Here is a 21393-nt window from a genome sequence, read left to right as displayed (position 1 = left end):
TGAGCTCGTCAGAAATGCAGACTCGTACCCCAGACCTCCTGAATCAGAATCTGCATTTTAATGAGATTTCCAGGAGACGTGTAAGCACATCAAGGTCTGAGAAGCACCATTTTAGAATACATCGTGATTTGTACACTCTTACTATTGGTCTAATAAGGTCTGTCACTCCTCAAAGATCATTTCTTGACATCGGGGACACTTCCGTGGAAGCAGTGAGTAATAAATGCCTTTATTGGGCACTAACTGTGTGTCCGAAGTAGAGGACACATAGTTAACATGATGGGAGTTACACAACTAGAAAAATGGGGAGGTGGGTCAGAACTTTATCTAGCTTCCAGGTCCACATTTCCCATCATTGGCCTGCAAAGCCAGGTGGGGACCAGCAATGTTACAGAACTCTCCCCTCTTCTGCAGGACGTGTGACATCCCTGTCTTCCACCCACTAAATAAGAACCACCCCCCCATTTCTAGATACCCGTTGGGGTGGGCCTAGCTCACACAGAACCAGTGTCTTGTGGCTTTCATCTAGTGATTTTGAGAAACTAGTTTTCTGGGACTTGTTTCTTTCTTCAAATGTTTGATCTATTTATAAAATTCTTTGACATTTTACATTTTATTTTTCATTTCAACAGAAGGCTATAACTATTGAGTATCTACTCTATGCAGTCTAAAAGATAAGGTCCCTGCCTGCCAGCAGCTGACCATCTGGTTAGGGAAATCAGGCCTTAGCAATTCAAGGCATTCCATGATTAAGTCTAGAAATGACAACAACAGCAACAACAAAAAGACATAGATTCATATCCAGACTTTATACCACTTACTGGCAAGTCCACTGGTCTTCTCTAAGCTTCATTTCGTCCGTCTGTAAAATGGGGACATTATTAAACAATGCATGTAAATTGCCAACACAGTGCCTAAAGCATGACACCTGCTTAGTAAATATTAGCTACCCCTATCGCTTACCATCTTCTCCCAACCAGTGTAGATGTAGGAGAAAAATGAGATGGAGAAAGGATGTGCATAAGGGAAGAGACAGCATTCTAGGCAGGAGGCATAGGCTAAGCAAAAACTTGATGTCAGGAGTGAGCATGCCTAAGGAAGAAACTATGGGACTCACAAACTTGACGAAGTAAAAAGTTCAGGTCAAAGAGTTATGACAAATGAACATGTGGAAGAAAAAAATGAGTCTGAATTTGCACAGAATCTCCTGGAGATTTCTGAATTTCTTTAGTACCATGACTTTCTAAGAAAAAAGTGTAAACTTACAGAAAAGTTGGACATCTATACTAATGAGCATAAATGTATCTGTTACCAGTCATTGTCTTTAAGAAAAAATAAATACCTAGCATTGCTATGAGAGATATTTAAAATTTTTATTTAAATTCAAATCTGTCATCTAATTTATTTCCAACGTCACTAAATGTGAAGCCCAGATCTAGGCTGATAAATAAGTTTACATAAAGAATATAGTTAGTTCTTCAAGTTTATAAAGTCCACAATTTCAGCATAAAAGAGGATTAAAAAAGGATCCCAAAATATCTTAAGATGTCCAAGAAGCTATTGCTACTACTAGTGAGTTCAAATAGCTTGCTGCAGCATTCTTATTACCGGTGCTCATTAGTAAAAGTACTATATAACACCCAGCAGAAAAGAATAATCAGCAAATCAATTAATTAAGGCCCACTCCTCTTGCCACCCCCAATCCCATCTTTGTTGTAAATAAGCTTTCTTGCGTACATTAAAGTCATTAGTTCTCCATACGTAAATAGTAATGTCCTTAAATTTAAACTGATTAAATATCAGAGAACAAATTTCAATCCACTTGTTCTGGTCTAGCCAGGATATTAAAAACATAGAGCATTACTGTCTTACTTAGCAAATTCAACACAACTGTATACACTTTTGAATTCATTAATTTCCAGATTCACCTTCCCCCCAAGGACATTAGCCACAATGCTATCTTTAGCTATAATACACACACATAAATACTGTAGTAATTAAAGAAACCACCCATTTCCTTCCTCCTAAGTTCCAGGAAGCTATGTTATTTCTGTGGACCAATTTCTATTTGCCAACTGTTCTCCAGAGCCTTTAACAGAAAATAAAATGTACTAGAAGCTATTCTTCAAATGACAGCCAAGAACACATCTCCTAGTATCTCCTCCCTTCAGAGGAAAAAGCAAAAAATGTTTGTGTATATTTAAGACCTTTACATTTAGGATTTTGTTAAATCCTGAGACGTGTAAAACCTCACAATGTCTTGAAATGTTTGAAAGAACTTCTGGTCTCTAAAGTTAGCTAGATTCTCTGCAACATTCACCTCTTATTTTGGCTCCTCTAATTATCCCTTTTAACTTAATGTTGGTTATTTTTATTTCTTCCATCTTTCCTCATACCACATTGTTTACGACTGGTAAAAAGAAAAAATTGTATTTACATATATTCTCAGTGGTAACTCTCAGAGTGTTCCCCTCCCCCAGTTACACTAGGGGAGTTGGTGAGGGTTTTGGCTTCTTTTATCCTTTTCCTTCTTCAGTCAAAACAGAATAAATTTTCCATATAATCTCCAACAAACAACTTCTTAAGTATTTCCCACTCCTCAAACTTTGATAACGTGAATTGGGTTTATCTCAACCAAGTGTCACATGTGAATTACTTCCATCATGAAAAGGGAGATTGGGGCGGGTTGGAGAGAGACTTATTTCCTTCTGATTTGGATCCAAGACAGAGATCTTGTGTTCCCCAGAAGGGAGCCCAGGCAAGACATCTCCATAGCAATCCCCCACACTCCAATCTTTCCTCTCTCTGTTCTTTTCCCTAACAAATACCTCCCAGAAGGCCAGAATATTTTGTTAGAGAATCTCCAAACTGCCTAAAATCCCAAACAGGACAGAAGGTTTAGCAAAAGTTTAGTAACTGATACTTATTTGCCTCATTATGACCAACACAAAAAACAACCTCCCCTTCCTGCTCCTCAGACGGTGCCCTTCACTTCCTGTCCAGGTCAGATTCCTCTGCTGGAGGTTCACCCAGGGCTCCTCTTCCTGGCTGCCTCAGAGCATGCTTCATTTCCTGTGAATTTGATGCCAGTTTTCCTCACCAGCTTCTTAGCCTGTACTCCCATTTGTTTACCTCTTGCTCATTCCCGATGCCTTCTCAACTTGTCTCCTAGACCTGCCATTCTTTCCCTGGGCTTTGCCCACTCACCAGCCTCACCCTTCCTTAAAAACCATCTTTTTCATAGAAGTCCTTCAGTAGCTAAGGCCAGTCAGTACTTTTTAGTATCCTGTTGATTCTGCTTTGCTTTATTAGCTTAATAGTGAAACTCACCATGTCTTTTAAAGGCCCAGTGCCTGACATTTAATTAAGAATATTTGATATCTGAATTGTGCTGCTTATCAACTATGAGCCATGCCTTGGTTTTTTTTAGTTTTGTTTATTGTTGTCTTACACTGAGCAAGACCATACCTACCAGCTACCTCTCCTGACTCCCAAGGTTAAATTAGTTCTTCTGATAATACCTTACACTTTTTATTGTTTCATTTATGACCATGTAACAAATTCTCTAGTTACCTATTTGATAGTTCTCCCTGCCATGACCTATAAACTTTATGAGACCAGGAAAAAGCCTGGTGGTCCCTTTGTCAAGTTGTCCTCTTTTTTTTCCCCTATTCTGCCTTCCTCACTTTCTGCTGCCAACACAAACACAGGGCTTGGCACATACTAGAAGATCAATAAATACATATTGAATGCACCACAAAAAGAAATGGTAACTATGGGAAGTGATGGACATATTAATTAGTTTAATTGTGGTGAATATTTCACAATGAATACATATGTCAAATCATCACTTTATACACCTTAAATATATATACTTTTTTGTCAATTATACTTCCTAAAGCTGGTAAGAAAAAGTACGTCCTGAGCAGATAAATGAATGAATGAATGAATGAAAACTTCTCTCTTTTTTTCATCCCCACTGGTTTTCTTTCAGTGCTATACCTAGTTTTCACCTCCAACCATAATGACCACTTGGCACCAGTAGGACCAAAGAAGTATATCACCTGACCCTGGTTGATTATGCGAATGACACCTTTGAGGGCCTTCCAGGAATAGCATTCAGGCCCAAGTCACAGTGGTAAGACTTTTGTTTAACTGTAATAATGCATCTTTCCTTCATCATTTCCATTAAAAAAGTAATCTCCCTTCATGAATGCTCTCTACATCTCTGCCGATACCTTATATAACCTGACATCTCTGAGTTCTGTGGTGACAGATTTTGACATACATATAGGAAATTCTTCTTCAAACGCGAACAGAAGTTGGCAAAAAGAGTGCTTTTCTGCACTACTTTGCAAAAACCACTAATGTGGAGTGGGTTGCACAATAATAAATTATTCAGATCATAAATCTAAAGTAATTAGTTCATCATGATCAATACAATCTAAGTGAATTGGTGTGTGGCATTCAATTTTCGTAATATAATTAGTTTTGAAATATTCAAATTAAGGAGACAAAGCTCATCATAAAAAGTACTGAGTCTCCTGATTAAGTAGGAGAATACTGCATTTTGCTCTTTATACTAATAAATCTAAATTATGTTCTTTTTCCTCTTACATAAAAATCTCTTTCTTTTTTTTTTTGTTTTGTTTTAAATCAAATTACGTCTGACTAGAGTTACTAAAGCCCTAGCCATTGAGAAATATTTGAAGAATGATGGAAAGTCGGCAAAGGTCATTTGCTGATGAATTTAAGTTGTCTCATCATGAGAAAATTTATTTTTTTCAGTAATTAAAAGCTGGCCATTTTGGGGTGCCTGGGTGGCTTAGTGGGTTAAAGCCTCTGCTTTCAGCTCAGGTCATGATCTCAGGGTCCTGGGATGGAGCCCCACATTGGGCTCTCTGCTCGGCGGGGAGCCTGCTTCCACCTCTCCCTCTCTACCTGCCTCTCTGCCTACTTGTGATCTTTGTCTGTCAAATAAATAAAATCTTTAAAAAAAAAAAAAAGCTGGCAGTTTTGAAAACTGGTCCCTCGAACCCACAAAGAAATTTTCTAAACCACAAAGAACAGATAAGTTTTCTTTCTAGAGAGAAACTTTGGATTATCATTCTATTCATGTGTCCAATATAAGCTGTGTCATTTCCATAAACTTATTTTTGTGTTCCGGACTTGCCAAGATAATATATTGTCTCCTGTTTTAGAATTTTTCTGAGCTTGGAAAACTGATGTCTACATGGCTTGTTAAAAGCATCCTCAATGAATTCTTATTGTTTTGGGTACAGTTTCTCAACCTGAGGACGACTGACATTTGGAGACAATTCTGTGTTGCAGAAACTGACCTGCCCATCGTCAAAAGGTTAGCAGCTTCCCTCGTCCCCACCTTCTCAACGCCAGGAGCATCTCCCAGCTGTGACAACCAAAAAGGTCTCCAGACATTGCCAAATGTCCTACAGGTAACAAAATTGCCCCCAGGGTGAGAACCACAGCTTTTTCAGTATTATTTCCTTCCAAATAAGAAGGCATTATTAAGTCATTATCTTTCTTTCTTTTTATTCTTTATCAATAATGCTAGTAACCATTCATGGAACAATATTTACAGCCTCCCAAGAGAAATTCAAAACAATTAAAGCAAACGGAGAAATGTGTTTTATGCAGAAATGGATTTTTTTCCCTTTTTCCTGATTATCCAAGTAGTTTTGTCTCTTCCCTCAAACTCTGCTCTGACACCTGAGACTTGCAGCTACACAAAGGGACCTTCTGTGGGGTAACTATTAAGCAAGAGTGCAGTGAGTAAGGGAATGTCCTACCAGCATGAGACACCTAGCTGCCTATCCTGGCTTAAACACTTTTGTGCCTTGATTTTTCTTATCTGGAAAATGGAAACAATGACAACAGCAGTACTTATTCAGGTTTGTGGTGATACATAACAATAGTAGACCTATAGTATGTACTTATGTATTAATTAGCTGTTATTAGTGAACATTTGTGAAGAAATTTGCCAGATCGCCCAGAGATTTGGCATCTCTGCCCTGGCCTCTGCAGCAAAAACTTCTAATCAAAAAGCATAAAACTATCATTTCCCTTAACCCTGAGTTCTGGGGGTTTGGTGGGCTCTGCCTTCCAGCAGCACTCCATAGATGAATTACTCCACAGCTCTTGTAACTCTAGGGATATGTTCACCACATTTTTTAAAAAAGCAAAGGGAATTGATTTTTATCTTTAATTTTTGCTTACAAATAATTCATCTGTTATGAGAAAAATAACAAGCTCCAAAGGGAAAATGCAGACACCCGTCTGTTCCCACACTGCCTTGAGTCAAAGGGTAAGAATTATCTACCACCAATATGCTTAATGAGAAACAACCTTCAAGTTGTAATTTCAAAAGACTATAAATTGAAGTCTAGCTCTACCCATGGTGGTGTTCTTCTAAAATTCAGAGGTAAATACTGTCTCGTTACTCTGTCATATTAGCTGGGACTCTTTCTGATGAAAACCCAATTAAAACTAACCTAAGGGGGGCGCCTGGGTGGCTCAGTGGGTTAAGCCGCTGCCTTCAGCTCGGGTCATGATCTCGGGGTCCTGGGATCGAGTCCCGCATCGGGCTCTCTGCTCAGCGGAGAGCCTGCTTCCCTTCCTCTCTCTCTGCTTGCCTCTCTTGTGATTTCTCTCTGTCAAATGGGTAAATCTTTAAAAAAAAAAAACAAAAAACTAACCTAAGGAAAAAGATTGGGGGAGGGGGAGGAGGAGGGGAAATTTATCAGCTCTTGCAACCTGGAAGTCCACAGGCATTCTGGCTTTAGATGGAGCTGGATCGGGCTCAAGTCTTGTCATCAGTTCTCTGTCTCCAGGCTCTGCTTTCCTCTGTTGTGCTGATTTCATTCTCTCCAAGTAAGAATTCATCTTTATCAAAATGAAGGAATAACAAGGAAAAAGCATGTTGAGAAGCCAAAGCAATGACTACTACACTAGATAATATCCTCATTTACACATAATTGTTAATAAAGAAATGAGCTAAATAGAGGCCATCTCCCTTAAGAAACCCAAGTTATACCCATTATTCAGAGTCTAAGAAAATTGCTACCTCGGTCATGTAGCCTTCTTTGATAACCTCACCCCTAGTAACTGCTACTTTATCAAAATGCCAAGGTGCTTATCATCTACATAGTTTATTTTGCAAAACAGCATGAATTGCTTTGTATTATTAAGTGTATGTAGAAAAATATGCACATATACATTGTATATCTCCAACTCAATTTTTTTTGAGAGAGAGGGCGTGTACGCACACATGCATGCTGGGGAGAGGTGAGGGGCAATGGGAGAAGGAGAGAGAGAGAATCTTAAGCAGACTTCATGGCCAGCATGCCGAGCCCCATGTGGGGCTTGTTTTCAAGACCATGAGATCATGACCTGAGCCAAAATCAGGAGTCAGACACTTAACTAACTCAGCCACCCAGGCACCCCTCAATCCTTTTTTTCAACTACAATTATTTTTATTATAAAAGGTACCCCTATTTCTAATTATACCTGGCATATTGAACACTCGTATTTATTACAATATTTTTCCCAATCTCCCTTGCCATCTCTGCCCATGTGATGGTAAAGCATTTTATTCAAGGCATAAATACTCAAGGACAAAGAAGAAGCAAAAGCAACAAAACATGGGAAACTGGAAAGTCAGTGGTAACTGACATTGCAAAGCCAAGGAACTGGAACAACTTTGGGAGAAATACGGGGTTTGTAAACTGGTCTTTGCTACAGAATCCCAGAAAGACTTAGGAAGGAAAAGGTGCACATACCTCTGAAAGTGTCCAGTTCGGTGAGGAGGCTAGAAACTGAAGGCTTGATTGAGTGTCCATGTAAAGGCACTTTCTCCTGGGAATGAAAAGCACAGCGTTGGGAACATAGTCAGTAGCAATAGTCATAGTCATAGAACATAGTCATAGTAATAGTAATAGGACATAGTGTAATATCATTGCATGGTGACAGGTGGCAGCAATACTGGTGGTGAGCACAGCACAGCAAACAGAGTTGTTGAATCACTACGTTACACACCTGAAACTAACGCAACACTGTGTGCCACCTGTACTTCAGTTACTTAAAAAAAAAAAGGCACTAAGTCCACCATCCAGGACTCCTCTACCCAAGGGAGCAGCACAGTTGCCCCTCTTCAACCTAGCAGAAAACCAAACCTCCTCCTTGAGGAAGTAAAACAGAGAGGGTTAGGCATCAAAGTCACCAGGCCCAACTAGGGTCAAGGACATACTATCAAATCAAAGACTTGAGGAGCCTGGGTGGTAAGCATCAGACTCTTGATTTCAGCTCAGATCTGATCTTAGAATCACAAAATCAAGCCCCACGTGGAGCTCTGCGCTCACCCAGGCTTCTGCCTGAGATTCTCTCTCTCTCTCTCCCTCTGCTCCTCCTGACCCTGCCCCCACTAAAATAAATAAATCTTTTCAAAAAAAAAAAAAATCAAGGACACCAGGTGCAGCTGGAGTGGAGGAGTAGTCTGTGCACACTAGCCGTGCAACTCCATCCCTAACTACAACAACAGTAATGATGTCGTTGTATCCTAGCTCCTGTTTGCTGAACATTGACCATATACCAGCCCCTGAGCTAAGCATTATACATGAATGATATCACATCTGATCCTCAAATAAATCCTATGAGGTAAATACTATTTTGTACTTTAAAATTCTTTAAGGGACACCTGGGTGGTTCAGTCTGTTAAGCGTCTGACTTTGATTCCAACTCAGGTCATGATATCAGAGTCGTGAGATGAAGCCCCAGGGTCAGGCTCTGCACATTAGGTGTAGAGCTTGTTTAAGATTCTCTCCCATTCTGCCCCTCTCCCCCTAAAAAATAAAATAAAATGCTTTAAATGGGAAGTAAAATGTTATATAACTGGTTAAATTATAAAAAGATTAAGTAACTGGCTGAAGAACTCGCAACTAATCAATGTCAAAGCTCAAGTTTGTACCCTGAATCACTACACTCAGTGACCCCCATTTACCAATTATTTTGTTCATTTATTCGTTCAACAAATATTTGCTGTGTGTCCAATATTAACTCATCAAGATTTGTAAAGATGAATATAACACGTGGTCTCTGTCCCAAGAAGCTCTCAGTATAGAGAGAGCAACAAATCAATAAACAAGCATAACAGTACATTGAAAAAGTGGGTCTCCAAACTGGGGTTACAGAAAGGATTCTGTTATTTCTCTCAGCCAGTTCTCTGACTCTGTTCTGAGTCCTGTGTCTTCCCTACATGGAAAGTAAATGAAATCTTGGGCAGATTCCATAAACCCTTTTAAATACTCTTAGTGCAAAGTCCCACTGTCTCTGTTAGTTACCAAAACAGTCTGATTTTAATTCAATAATCTGAATTTCATTCAAAGTTAAAGCTTCTCAGTTCCCTCGCAGGAGAACCAGCAATGGGAAGGAAGGGGCATGGTGAGCTTCTCCTCTGTCTCTCCGCCTCATGCTGCTCCTCATCTTCTGTGCCTTCCCGATACTGTCTCTAGCTCCTCCAGCAATGGAGGGAGAAAGAATGGGATAAACAGGCAGAGGTGACTTAGCTATCCTGTCCTCTTGTGATCTGCCAGCAGTGTCCTGTGGCCTTGAAGAGTTTCAGGGATGACTGTTCCTATGATGGAGCTCTTTGGTGGGATCTCAAGATACTACCCTCCCCTACCCAGAGCCTTCTGAATAGCTCCATGGACACAGGCCATGCCTCTCTTCTGACTTCTGATCTCCGTCTCTGCCTTCAGCCACCCAGAGTCACACCCCTACTAGAGTAACTGCTCTCTTCCAGTTAACTTCTTGGGCAGAATTCAGAAAAGGCCCCAGGCTATTTTGCTCCTATGTGTCCCCAGTCCAGTCAATGGGAAACTTACACACTCTTGCCAGTCATCATGAATGAAAGTGCAACGTATTCCACATGAAGACTGTTTCTCTCTGTTCTGCCAACAGGCAGGTGCCTCTGGCCCCAGTCCCTCAACTTCAGTATGCTCAGGCCCAGGACCAAAGCCTCCCTTTGCCCTCAAACCCCATGGCACTTCTGTGTTTCTCTTGAATGGTCCTGTTGAAGGCATCTCACTTGACTATGGAGACTTGAGTGTGGTAGCTCTCCCTCTTGGAGACTTGGAGACTTGAGGCCTCCCTCTTTATTATTGCACATATTTTTACTTCTAGAGCATTATGCTTACAGAGACAACTCATGGTTTCACTTAATTTTCCACTGAGGTCATAATCTATTTTTAGAAATGCATTCTATGCAAACTATATATAAAAAAAAACAAACTCAGAGTAATGCTTCCAAACATAGGACTATGTAACCCCTGGGAAAAAGAAAACCTCTGGGGTCTTGTTTCTGATGGCATTCATCCTTATCAGAGGTCTCTTGAGAATTATTTATAGGTCAAAAGGTGAATAAGTGTCCCACACAGCAACAACTTTGCAAACACACAAAATTAGGCCTAATTGTCAACCTCTGAATTGCACTCACTAAGTCTTTACTTGCATGTCTTGCTTTTGGTAGATCATTTGGAAATAATCTTATTCCTGCTGCTACTTTTTCTCCCAGACTCTATCATGCACATGGTGTCGAACTTGCTGTCTTCTGAAAAAAATCATAAAAATTCTGAGACAAATAATAGCTTAACCATAAAAAACCACGCTAGGCCATCTAGTTTTGTTCCTCTTTGAACGATTACTCCATACGTTCCACAACTTCAAGGCTAAGGGGATTATTGCCTCAACATCACTGTCTCACCCTTGTTATTTCCTTAATTGAATTCCCTATTGCTTATAATATCAGCCTTTACTAAATATTATAATAATCCTATTTGTTTTCCATGGGATTATGAGATTTTTCTTAATTAAACATGAAGCAAATTTCAATACTCGAATCTCACTAGAAAACACTGAAGTGGGGCGCCTGGGTGGCTCAGTCAGTTAAGCATCAGACTCTTGATTTCAGCTCAGGTCATGATCTCAAGATTGTGGGATCAAGCCTCATGGGGGTCTCCTGAGATTCTCTCTCCCTCTGCCCATCCCCACTCCCTCTCTTAAAAAAATAATTTAGAAAACACAGAAGCTTCTTATTAAACAGTTTCTAAATGTCCTTCCTCTTACCAGACATGATTGTAGATCAGTATCAATCATAAAACCCACAAATCACATGACTAAAATATCCCAGAGAGGGTCAACCAAGTCTGCTACTGCTCTATAGGAAGTTCCCAGGACTAGGCTTAAATGCTGCTTTCTCTCTCTCTCTTTTTAAAGAATTATTTATTTGAGAGCAGTGGTGGGGAGGGGGGCAGGGGGAGGCAAAGGGAGATGGAGAGAGAAACTTGAGCAGATTCTGCACTGAGTGCAGAATTGATGCGGGACTCAATCTCATGACCCTGAGATCATGACCTGAGTCAAAACCAAAAGTCAGTCACTTAATTGACTGAGCCACCCAGATGCCCCTTAAATGCTGCTTTCTTAATGTAGGCTCCCAGAAGGCCAATCTATGCTGAGAGATGCTTTCTCTCAGCATCTCCTAATCGCACATCAGGCCTGGCAGATAATGGGCCTTCAATAAATGTGGACTGAATTTTTTTATTGAATTTTAAGCAAAGACAGTCAGACCTCTTAGCAGTCATATAACAGATGTTTTGAACCTCTTTTTTCTTTTGAGTTTGCTCACAATCAGCAGTTGTTTTATCGCTTTTACAATAAAATTTAAATCGAGGAGGAATCATTCACAGAAGGATGTGGAGCCTGAGTGATTTAAGGCCATTTCATGTCTCTCCCTAGCTCTGCTTTGGTCTTTTACCAAGCAACTCTGCTTGGTAAATTTTGGTAAAATTTTTTTAAAATTTTTTAAATTTTAAAAAAAGAAAAAAAAAGGAAAGAAGAGGAAGATTAGAGAGATTGGGTCAGCTTTTCAGAAAAGGAAAGAAATACCACTATTGTCATAAACTCCAGGAAACATTTCTTCAGCCTACTAATTTGGGTGCAACTACAGGATCAATTGAATGATTTGGAAGCCCTGTTTGAAGAGGACAATCTATGAAGGGCACAGGGGGTGTAACTTCTAACTTGCTTGGACTGACTTTTATAAGAGGTCTAAATTATTGAAATAATTTTCCATGATTCCATTCATAATATGAAAGTGGAGCAAACTGTTGTTCATGAATGTCTTGAAAATAGTCATTTAAATGTGTATATTAATTTTAGGAAAAAAATTTATGATAGGGTAGGGTTGAATTTTATGATTTTACATAATTCCAGGCATCCGTGCATAATCAATGTGTGTTTACAACTCTTTTATGGGATTCAGGCATGATTCTACTATGTTAAATTATTTTAGAGGATTGCAGTTGTAGCTTTGTCTTTTTGACGTGTGATTGATCGTGACTGTATTTTCTGTGACACTGAGTCCTTGGTCAGCCTTCAATTACAACACTGGCACCAGAAGAGAAAATGTTCCATTTTATGGAAGATGTGATTTCTAAGAACACAATGTGGCAAGAAACGAGACTGACTATGATATCTAGAAACATGTATTTATGGCTACAAATTGATAACAAGAAATGTCTTAGGAAGACCGAGACTGGCAGATTGTAGAATGGATCATCAGTAGAAACTTTCCAGAGAAAATCAACCTCAATCTGTTATCTGAAGGGCAGGGAATAGAGTGAAGATGAGAAAACATGCGTTGGTGGTCATTGTTACTGAACAACTGTCCAACAGGAAGTGTCTTATTGCCTCAGGCAAGTCACTCTCCTCTACCTACTCAGTTACTCACAACAGGTAACAGAACACTTGGGGCATAGAAATGGGATGTAAATTTGTTTGTTTTCCTTTGTAATGTAATAAATCTGATTTCATGCTGACCATGACCTATGCACTGTCATGGGTCTCAGGGATTACAAAGACAGTTGTTACTTAGTCTTTGTTTTCCAAAGGCTCCCAATCTGGTAGGAAAGACAGACAAGTAGATAGTGCAGTAAGGCCAATGCTATAATAGAGGTAGCATTGGAATACAAAGAAGCAGATATTAAATCTACATTTGTGGGCACAAAGAAAGCTCCTCAAGAAAAATTATGAAAGGATAAATATGAAAACATCCAAAAAGAGGCCAAACTGATCCCACTAGACCAGCCAAGTGCAGGTGCTCCTCCAAAACAGGGGCAGCTTTAGCCCACCCTTCTACTCTGCCACATGAAAGGGAAGAGAAGAGCATTTTTCCTAAAGACACTGCCTCATAGAGAGGAAGGCTCACAGCCACTGTGTTTCTTCCACTAAGACCCACACTACCTACCAGCATGGCCCAGCTGGACATTCCTGGGGGTCTCACTGGTGACAGGCCTGTCCCAGAGCCCCTCCCCCAAAAATTAACCAGAGGAAGCAATGAGCTCCTTCTAGGACTTAGAGGATAGGGCTTGAGTATATGATGTTTGGAGAAGTGAATGCATTTTACCCCACTTGTGGCTTTGGAAATAATGGAGTAGAGGTGCAAGGTAGGGCCTCTTCTCAGTACCCATTGACTGTCCCAACCTCCCATTTCCTGTCCAGTTCCGGCTCTGAGTCTATGACCCAGTCTAGAGAAGCCTTATCTCTACTACTATTCTTTTAAATCTCACTATCTTAGACAAAGATAAAGACTTTTCAGACTTAACCAAGAATTTAATATCTTTGTTCTCTGGATCCACTTCCCTTTCCCCTACTTCTAGCGGGCCAAATTAGGAATAGAGAAGTGGCATGTTAGGAGGGCAGGGGAGGTGTGGGGAGAAATAAAAGGAGAATAATGTTTTCTGAAAATCAATTAATATCTCATCCCTCTTGAACACATGGCTTTGGTCGTCAATCAGATAAGGTAGTTGCTGCTATCCAGAACTGCAAACTGAAAACTTTTAACAACGTGGTTGAAAATGGAGAATTGAACTGTTAGGTCCTCGCCCACATTGAGGATTTATAACCACCCTCCCATCTTATTCTTCTCCCCATGTTTCTATGTATTTGTTTTTGTTCTGGTATTATAAATCTTATTCTTGGTGTTCATTTTGGCTAGGTTTTTTTTTTTTCTTGTCATTTACTTTTGTCAGTCTTTTTGTTTCTTTGTTCTTGTTTATGTACCTTATAAATCTTACTTTTGGGGCTCATTTTAGGTGGGTTGTCTTTTTTTCTCTCTCTCTCTCTTTCTCTTTTTTTCTTTTCTCTTTCTTTTTGATGGTGGCTTCTGATTGCTCTGAAACTTTCCAGGGTGCACCTTGCCTAGATCGTGGTTGATATATTCAGCTATACATCCCCTCAAACACCTCTCACCAAAATTACTAGGAGGAGGAACACCCAACAGAGGAAAAATTCAGAGACTGTGCCCTCTACAACAGAACTATTGGATATGGACATAAACAATACGTTGGAAAGGGAATTTAGGGTAACAATTATCCAGGCAATGGCTAGGTTGGAGAAGACCATTAGTGACAACATAGAATCTCAAAGGGCGGAAGTGAAAGCCAATCTGGCAGAAGTTAAAAATGCTATCGATGAGATCTAATGTAATCTAAATAATCTAATAATTAGGGTAACCAAGGCAGGAGGTAGAATTAGTGATCTAGAAGACAAACTGATAGAAAAGAAGGATCAGGAAGAGGCCTGGAACAAACAGCTTAGAAGCCATGAAAACAGAATTAGGGAAATAAATGTCCCATGAAACATTCCAACGTCAGAATTATTGGGATCCCTGAGGGGGTGGAGAAAGAGAGAAGACTAGAAGATATAGTTGAACAAATTCTGGGTGAAATTTCCCTAATCTGGGGAATGGAACAAGTGTTCATGTCTTAGAGGCACTCCCCAAGATCAATGAGTCTAGAAAGACATCCAGACACTTAATTGTGAAATTCACAAATCATAATTACAGACAAGAGGTCTTAAGGGCAGCTAGGGGGAAGAGATTCCTTATGTACAGAGGAAGGATCATCAGAATAATGTCAGACCTGTACACAGAAACCTGGCAAGCCAGAAAGGGCTGGTAAGACATATTCAGGGTACTAAATGAGAAGAACATGCAGCCAAGAATACTTTATCCAGCAAGGCTGACATTCAAAATGGATGGAGAGATAAAGATCTTCCAAGACAAGCAAAGTTTAAAAGGGTATGGGACCACCAAGCTAGCACTACAAGAAATATTAAGGTGGGGTTCTATAAAAGAAGAAAGAACCCAAGAGTGACATAGAATAGAAATTTACAGAAATAATCTATAGAAACAAGGACTTTACAGGCAACATGATGTCAATAAAAATTTATCTTTCAATAATCACTCTCAACATGAATAGCCTAAATGCTCCCATAAAACAGCACTGGGTTGAAGACTGAATAAAACAACAGGACTCATCCATATGTTGTCTCTAAGAGACACATTTGGAACATAAAGATACATCCAGACTGAAAGTGAAAGGATGGAGAACCATCTTTTATGCCAACGGGCCTCAAAAGAAAGCTGGGGTAGCGATTCTCATATCAGATAAATGAGATTTTAAGTTAAAGATGGTAGTCAGAGATACAGGAGGACACTACATTATTCTTAAAGGGTCTATTCACCAAGAAGATCTAACAATTGTAAATATTTATGCTCCCAATATAGGAGTAGCCAACTACATAAGCCAACGGTTAATCAAAATAGAGAGTCATATTGATATGAATACATTAATTGTAGGGGACCTTAACACGCCACTCTCAGTAATAGACAGATCATCCAAGCAGAAAATCAATAAAGAAACAAGAGCTTCGAATGACACATTGGACCAGATGGACCTCATAGATATATACAAAACATTCCATCCTAAAACAACAGAATACTCATTCTTCCTGAGTGCCATGGAACTTTCTCCAGAATAGACCACATACTGGGTCACTAATCAGGGCTCAACCAGTATCAAAAGATTGGGATTATACCCTGCATATTCTTAGACCACAATGCTTTGAAACTGGAACTCAACCACAAGAAAACGTTTGGAAGGAATTCAAACACTTGGAAGCTAAAGACCATCCTGCTCAAGAATGTTTGGATCAACCAGGAAATCAAAGAACTTTAACAATTCATGGAAACCAATGAGAATGAAGACACACGGTACAAAACCTATGGGATGCGGCAAAGGCGGTCCTAAGGGGGAAATACATAGCCACCCAAGCCTCACTCAAAAAAATTGAAAAATCCCAAATACACCAATCTCTTTACACCTTAAAGAACTGGAAAATCAACAACAAGTTAAACCAACCCTATGCACAAGAAGGGATATAATCAAGATTAGAGCAGAGATCAATGAGCTAGAAACTAGAGATACAGTAGAACACATCAATGAAACTAGAAACTGGTTCTTTGAAAGAATCATTAAGATCAATACTCCACTGGCCAAACTTTTCCAAAAGAAAAGAGAGAGGACCCAAATTAATAAAATTATGAACAAAAGGGGAGAGATCATAACTAACACCAAGGAAATAGAAATAATCATCAGAAATTATTATCAATAGTTATATGCCAATAGGTTAAACAACCTAGAAGAAATGGATGCATTCCTGGAAAACTATAAACTTCCAAGATTGAAACAGGAAGAAATTGACAACCTGAATAGTCCAATATCTAGTAATGAAATTGATCAAAAACTTCCCAAAAAACAAGAGTCCAACCATAAGAGACTCTTAATCTCACAAAACAAACTGAGGGTTGCCAGGGGGAGGGGAGAGGGAGAGGGTGGTTGGGTTATGGACATTGGGGAAGGTATGTGTTATGGTGAGTGCTGTGAAGTGTGTAAACCTGGCGATTCACAGACCTGTACCCCTGGGGCTAATAGTACATTATATGTTAATAAAAAATAAAATATTTAAAAACAAACAAACAAACAAACAAGAGCCCAGGACCTGACTGATTCCCTGGGGAATTCTACTAAACATTCAAAGAAGAAATAATGCCTATTCTCCTGAAGCTGTTTCAAAAAGTAGAAACAGAAGGAAAACTTCCAGTCTCTTCCTATGAAGCCAGCATTACCCTGATCCCCAAACCAGAAAAAGACCCCAACAAAAAGGAGAATTTCAGACAAATATCCCTGATGAATATGGATGCCAAGATTCTCAACAAGACTCTAGCTAATAGGATCCAACTACATTAAAAAGATTATCCACCATGACCCAGTGGGATTTATCCATGGGATGCAAGGGTGGTTCAACATTCGCAAATCAATCAATGTGATAGAGCAAATCATTAAGAGAACAAAGAAGAACCACATGGTCCTCTCAATTGATGTAGAAAAAGCATTTGACAAAATACAGCATCCGTTCCTGATTAAAACTCTTCAAAGTATAGGGATAGAGGGAATATTCCTCAACTTCATAAAATCTATCTATGAAAAACCCACAGCAAATATCATTCTCTATGGGGAAAAGCTGACAGCCTCCCCTTTGAGATCAGGAACATGACAAGGATGCCCACTCTCACCACTCTTGTTCAACATAGTACTAGAAGTCCTAGCAACAGCAATCAGAAAACAAAAAGAAATAAAAGGCATTCAAATTGGCAAAGAACAAGTCAAACTCTCTCTCTTTGCAGATGACATGATATTTTATATGGAAAATCCAAAGTCCTAGAACTCATACAACAATTCAGTAATGTGGCAGGATATAATATCAATGCACAGAACTCAGTTACTTTCTTATACACTAACAATGAAAATATAGAAAGGGAAATTAGAGAATCGATTCCATTTACTATAGCACCAAGAACCATAAGATACCTGGGAATAAACCTAACCAAAGAGGTAAAGCATCTGTACTCGAGGAACTACAGAACACTTATGAAAGAAATTGAAGAAGGCACAAAAAGATGGAAGACCATTTCATACTCATGGATAGGAAGAATAAACATTGTTAAAATGTCTATACTGCCTGGAGCAATCTATACTTTCAATGCCATCCCATTCAAAATTCCACCAACATTTTTCAAAGAGCTGGAACAAACAATCCTAAAATTTGTATGGAACCAGAAAAGACCCCGCATTGCTAAAGAAATGTTGAAAAAGAAAAACGAAAGTGGGGGCATCACGTTGCCTGACTTCAAGCTTTACTACAAAGCTGTGATCACCAAGACAGCATGGTACTGGCACAAAAACAGACACATAGACCAGTGGAACAGAGTAGAGAGTCCAGATATGGACCTGCAACTCTATGGTCAAATAATCTTCGACAAAGCAGGAAAAAATATCCAGTGAAAAAGACACAGTCTCTTCAATAAATGGTGCTGGGAAAATTGGACAGCTATGTATAGAAGAATGAAACTTGAGACACCATACACAAAGATAAACTGGAAATGGATAAAAGACCTCAACATGAGGCAGGAATCTATCAAAATCCTAGAGGAGAACATAGGCAGTAACCTCTTCGACACCGGCCACAGCACTTCTTTCAAGACATGTCTCCAAAGGCAAAGGAAACAAAAGCGAAAATGAACTTTTGGGACTTCATCAAGATCAAAAGTTTCTGCACAACAGAAGAAACAGTCAACAAAACAAAGAGGAAACCCACGGAATGGGAGAAGATATTCACAAATGACACTACAGACAAAGGGCTGATATCCAAGATCTATAAAGAACTCCTCAAACTCAACACTCAAAAAACAAGTAATCACATCAAAAAATGGGCAGAAGCAATGAACAGACACTTCTCCAAAGAAGACATACAAATGGCTAAAAGACACATGAAAAAATATTCATCATCTGCAGCCATTAGGGAGCACCAAATCAAAACCACATTGAAATACCACCTTACACCAGTCAGAATGGCCCAAATCAACAAGACAGTAAACAACAAATGTTAGGGAGGATGTGGAGAAGAGGGAACCCTCTTTATGCTGTTGGTTGGGAATGCACATTGGTGCAGCCACTTTGGAAAACAGTGTGGAGATTCCTTAAGAAATTAAAAATAGAGCTACCCTATGACCCAGCAATTGCACTACTGGGTATTTACCCCAAAGATAATGATGTAGTGAAGAGAAGGGCCATCTGTACTCCAATGTTCATAGTGGCAATGGCTACAGTCATCAAACTGTGGAAAGAACCAAGATGCCCTTCAACAGATGAATGGATAAAGAAGATGTAGTCCATATATACAATGAAATATTACGCCTCCATCAGAAAGGATGAATACCCAACTTTGGTATCAACATGGATGGGTCTGGAGGAAATTATGCTGAGTGAAATAAGTCAAGCAGAGAGAGTCAATTATCATATGGTTTCACTTACTTGTAGAGCATAAGAAATAACATGGAGGACATTAGGAGAAGGAAAGGAAAAGTGAATTGGGGGAAATCGGAGGGAGTGATGAAGCATGAGAAACTGTGGACTCTGAGAAACAAACTGAGGGTTTTGAAAAGGATGTAGGTAGGGGGATGGGTGAGTCTGGTGGTGGGTATTAAGGAGGGCACGTATTGCATGGAGCACTGGGTGTGGTGGATAAAAAATGAATCTTGAAACACTGAAAAAATAAAATAAAAATTTTTTAAAACTTGAGATGATTGATTTGGGGGGAAAAAAAAAAGAAAGAAAAGAAAAGAAAACTGAATCATTAGATCCACACCTGAGATACACTGTGGATTAAACAAGTTTTCTATGGGGTGACCTAAAACTTAAACACCAGTTGCAATCAGAGAGGGAAATAAAGAGTTCCAAAGTCCAACTTTATCTATGTATGTATGTATGTATGTATATGTATGTATGTATTATTCATTTGTATGTATTATTTTGTTAATACACAGTTAACATTTAATCTTGTTAATTTACAAATGCACATGCTAATGTTTGGTATATTCATGATATCAAGAGTTTATTTCTGTCATATTATAGACATGTTCATATTATCAGAACTACATGATTTCTTTGCTTTCTCCTCAAATTTTTCAAATCTAAACTAATTCAACCTAATTTTCCATCCTGGCCAGTCTCCTGTAAGTTTTTTAATGAAAAATCAGGAGCCTTTTTTGTGTGCCTTTTCACAGTGATGCTGTGTAGTGGCCACACACACAAGCATAAATATCCCGGGTGGTCTCCCACTTTGAAAACAGATCTCTCATAAGCAAACCCAGCATTTACAGTAACTGCTACCACACAGCTACCAAAGCAACTTTTAAGTGACTTCTCCTCTTTCCTGGTTCCATCTATCTGTCAAGCCTGAAATGGTATGTTGGAGTGCTCCAGGGTTCAGAGCTCTGACCTCTTTCTTATCGATTTATTTATGTACCTGGGTGAGCTCATTTAGCCCCAGGACTTTTAAGATCCCAAACTTATAACTCCAGCCTTAACCTCTCCTGTGAACGCATCACACTCATATCTAGCTGACTACTTGAAGTCCTTGCTTAGAAGCATCTCAGACTTCAAATACACAAAATAGAACTTCAAATCCTCTGCCACCATATGCAAACATGCACACACAATACATAACACACACACACACACACACACACATGCCTCCCACACTATTCCTCAATAAAAGACAACTCTATTCATCCAATCCTTATAATTTCTCAAGCCAAAAACCTTGGAGTCACCATTGACTCTTCTCTTCTCTCATATCCAGTCCATACCCAGGATCAAATAACACTTTGCCCTTAACTCCACCATTGCCCTGAGCCACCATCCAAGCCACCATTATCTCTCACCTGGATTATTATAAGAGCTGTCTAACTGGTCTCCTTGCCACCACCATTTCTTTCCCACAGTGTATTCTCCACAGACCAGTCAGAGTGAGTTTCTTAAAATGTTAAGTCTGATCAGGCCAGTTCCTTGTTCTTAATTCTCCCATAGCTTCCTCCCCTTCCCTTTGGCAGAAGAAAACCAAGTCCTTCACCAGAACTTACAAGACCATACATGATCTGCCCTTCCTTAACCTTGAAACTCTGACCTTATCTCTAACCTCATCTCCCCAGTCCCGTCTACTCTGACGTACTTCCAACTATACTGCCACACCTCACATGTGGTGAGTAGCTTCCCCATGATGGTTGCACTCACTGTTCTCCCTGCCTGGAATGTTCTTCTCTGAGATAACCTTTGCTTCAAGTTTCTGCTCAGATCTCACTCCATCACAGACATCCCTGACCATTGTAGACAGAGAAGCAAACCCCCCACCCAGTCTTTCTCTATTTCTTTTACCCAACTTTATTTTTCTACATAGCACTTACTGCCTCACTGGAGACAGGGAAGCCAGTTAGACAGTTATTATAATAATCTCTGACATATTGTACATATTCGTATCTGTTGACTATCTCTCCACACTACTTGATATACTCCATAGAAACAGGAACTTAAGGGTTTTTTTTTTTTAAGATTTTATTTGTTTACTTGACAGAGAGATAGAGAG

General features: G+C 39.4%; 2 long non-coding RNA genes across 5 annotated transcripts in view; one reads left to right on the top strand and one right to left on the bottom strand.

Annotated features, from left to right (window-relative positions):
* Positions 1-21393, top strand: part of LOC123945751 — a 177283-nt gene that overhangs the window by 113721 nt on the left and 42169 nt on the right. For all 4 annotated transcript variants that reach the window (XR_006819497.1, XR_006819495.1, XR_006819496.1 and 1 more), the window contains exons 3-4: positions 3995-4138; positions 5283-5453. This is a non-coding gene — a long non-coding RNA (uncharacterized LOC123945751). The remainder of the gene's footprint in view (positions 1-3994; positions 4139-5282; positions 5454-21393) is intronic.
* Positions 6812-20815, bottom strand: LOC123945752. The gene is made up of 3 exons (XR_006819499.1): positions 20696-20815; positions 7797-7872; positions 6812-6900 (listed from the first exon to the last, which is right to left on the bottom strand). It is a non-coding gene; the product is annotated as an uncharacterized LOC123945752 (long non-coding RNA).

The sequence above is a fragment of the Meles meles genome, chromosome 7, assembly GCF_922984935.1.
Source record: "Meles meles chromosome 7, mMelMel3.1 paternal haplotype, whole genome shotgun sequence".
NCBI classification, from domain to species: Eukaryota; Metazoa; Chordata; class Mammalia; order Carnivora; family Mustelidae; genus Meles; species Meles meles.
The sequence above is the reverse complement of the archived record's forward strand: the minus strand, read 5'-3'. Positions and strand labels throughout refer to the sequence as shown.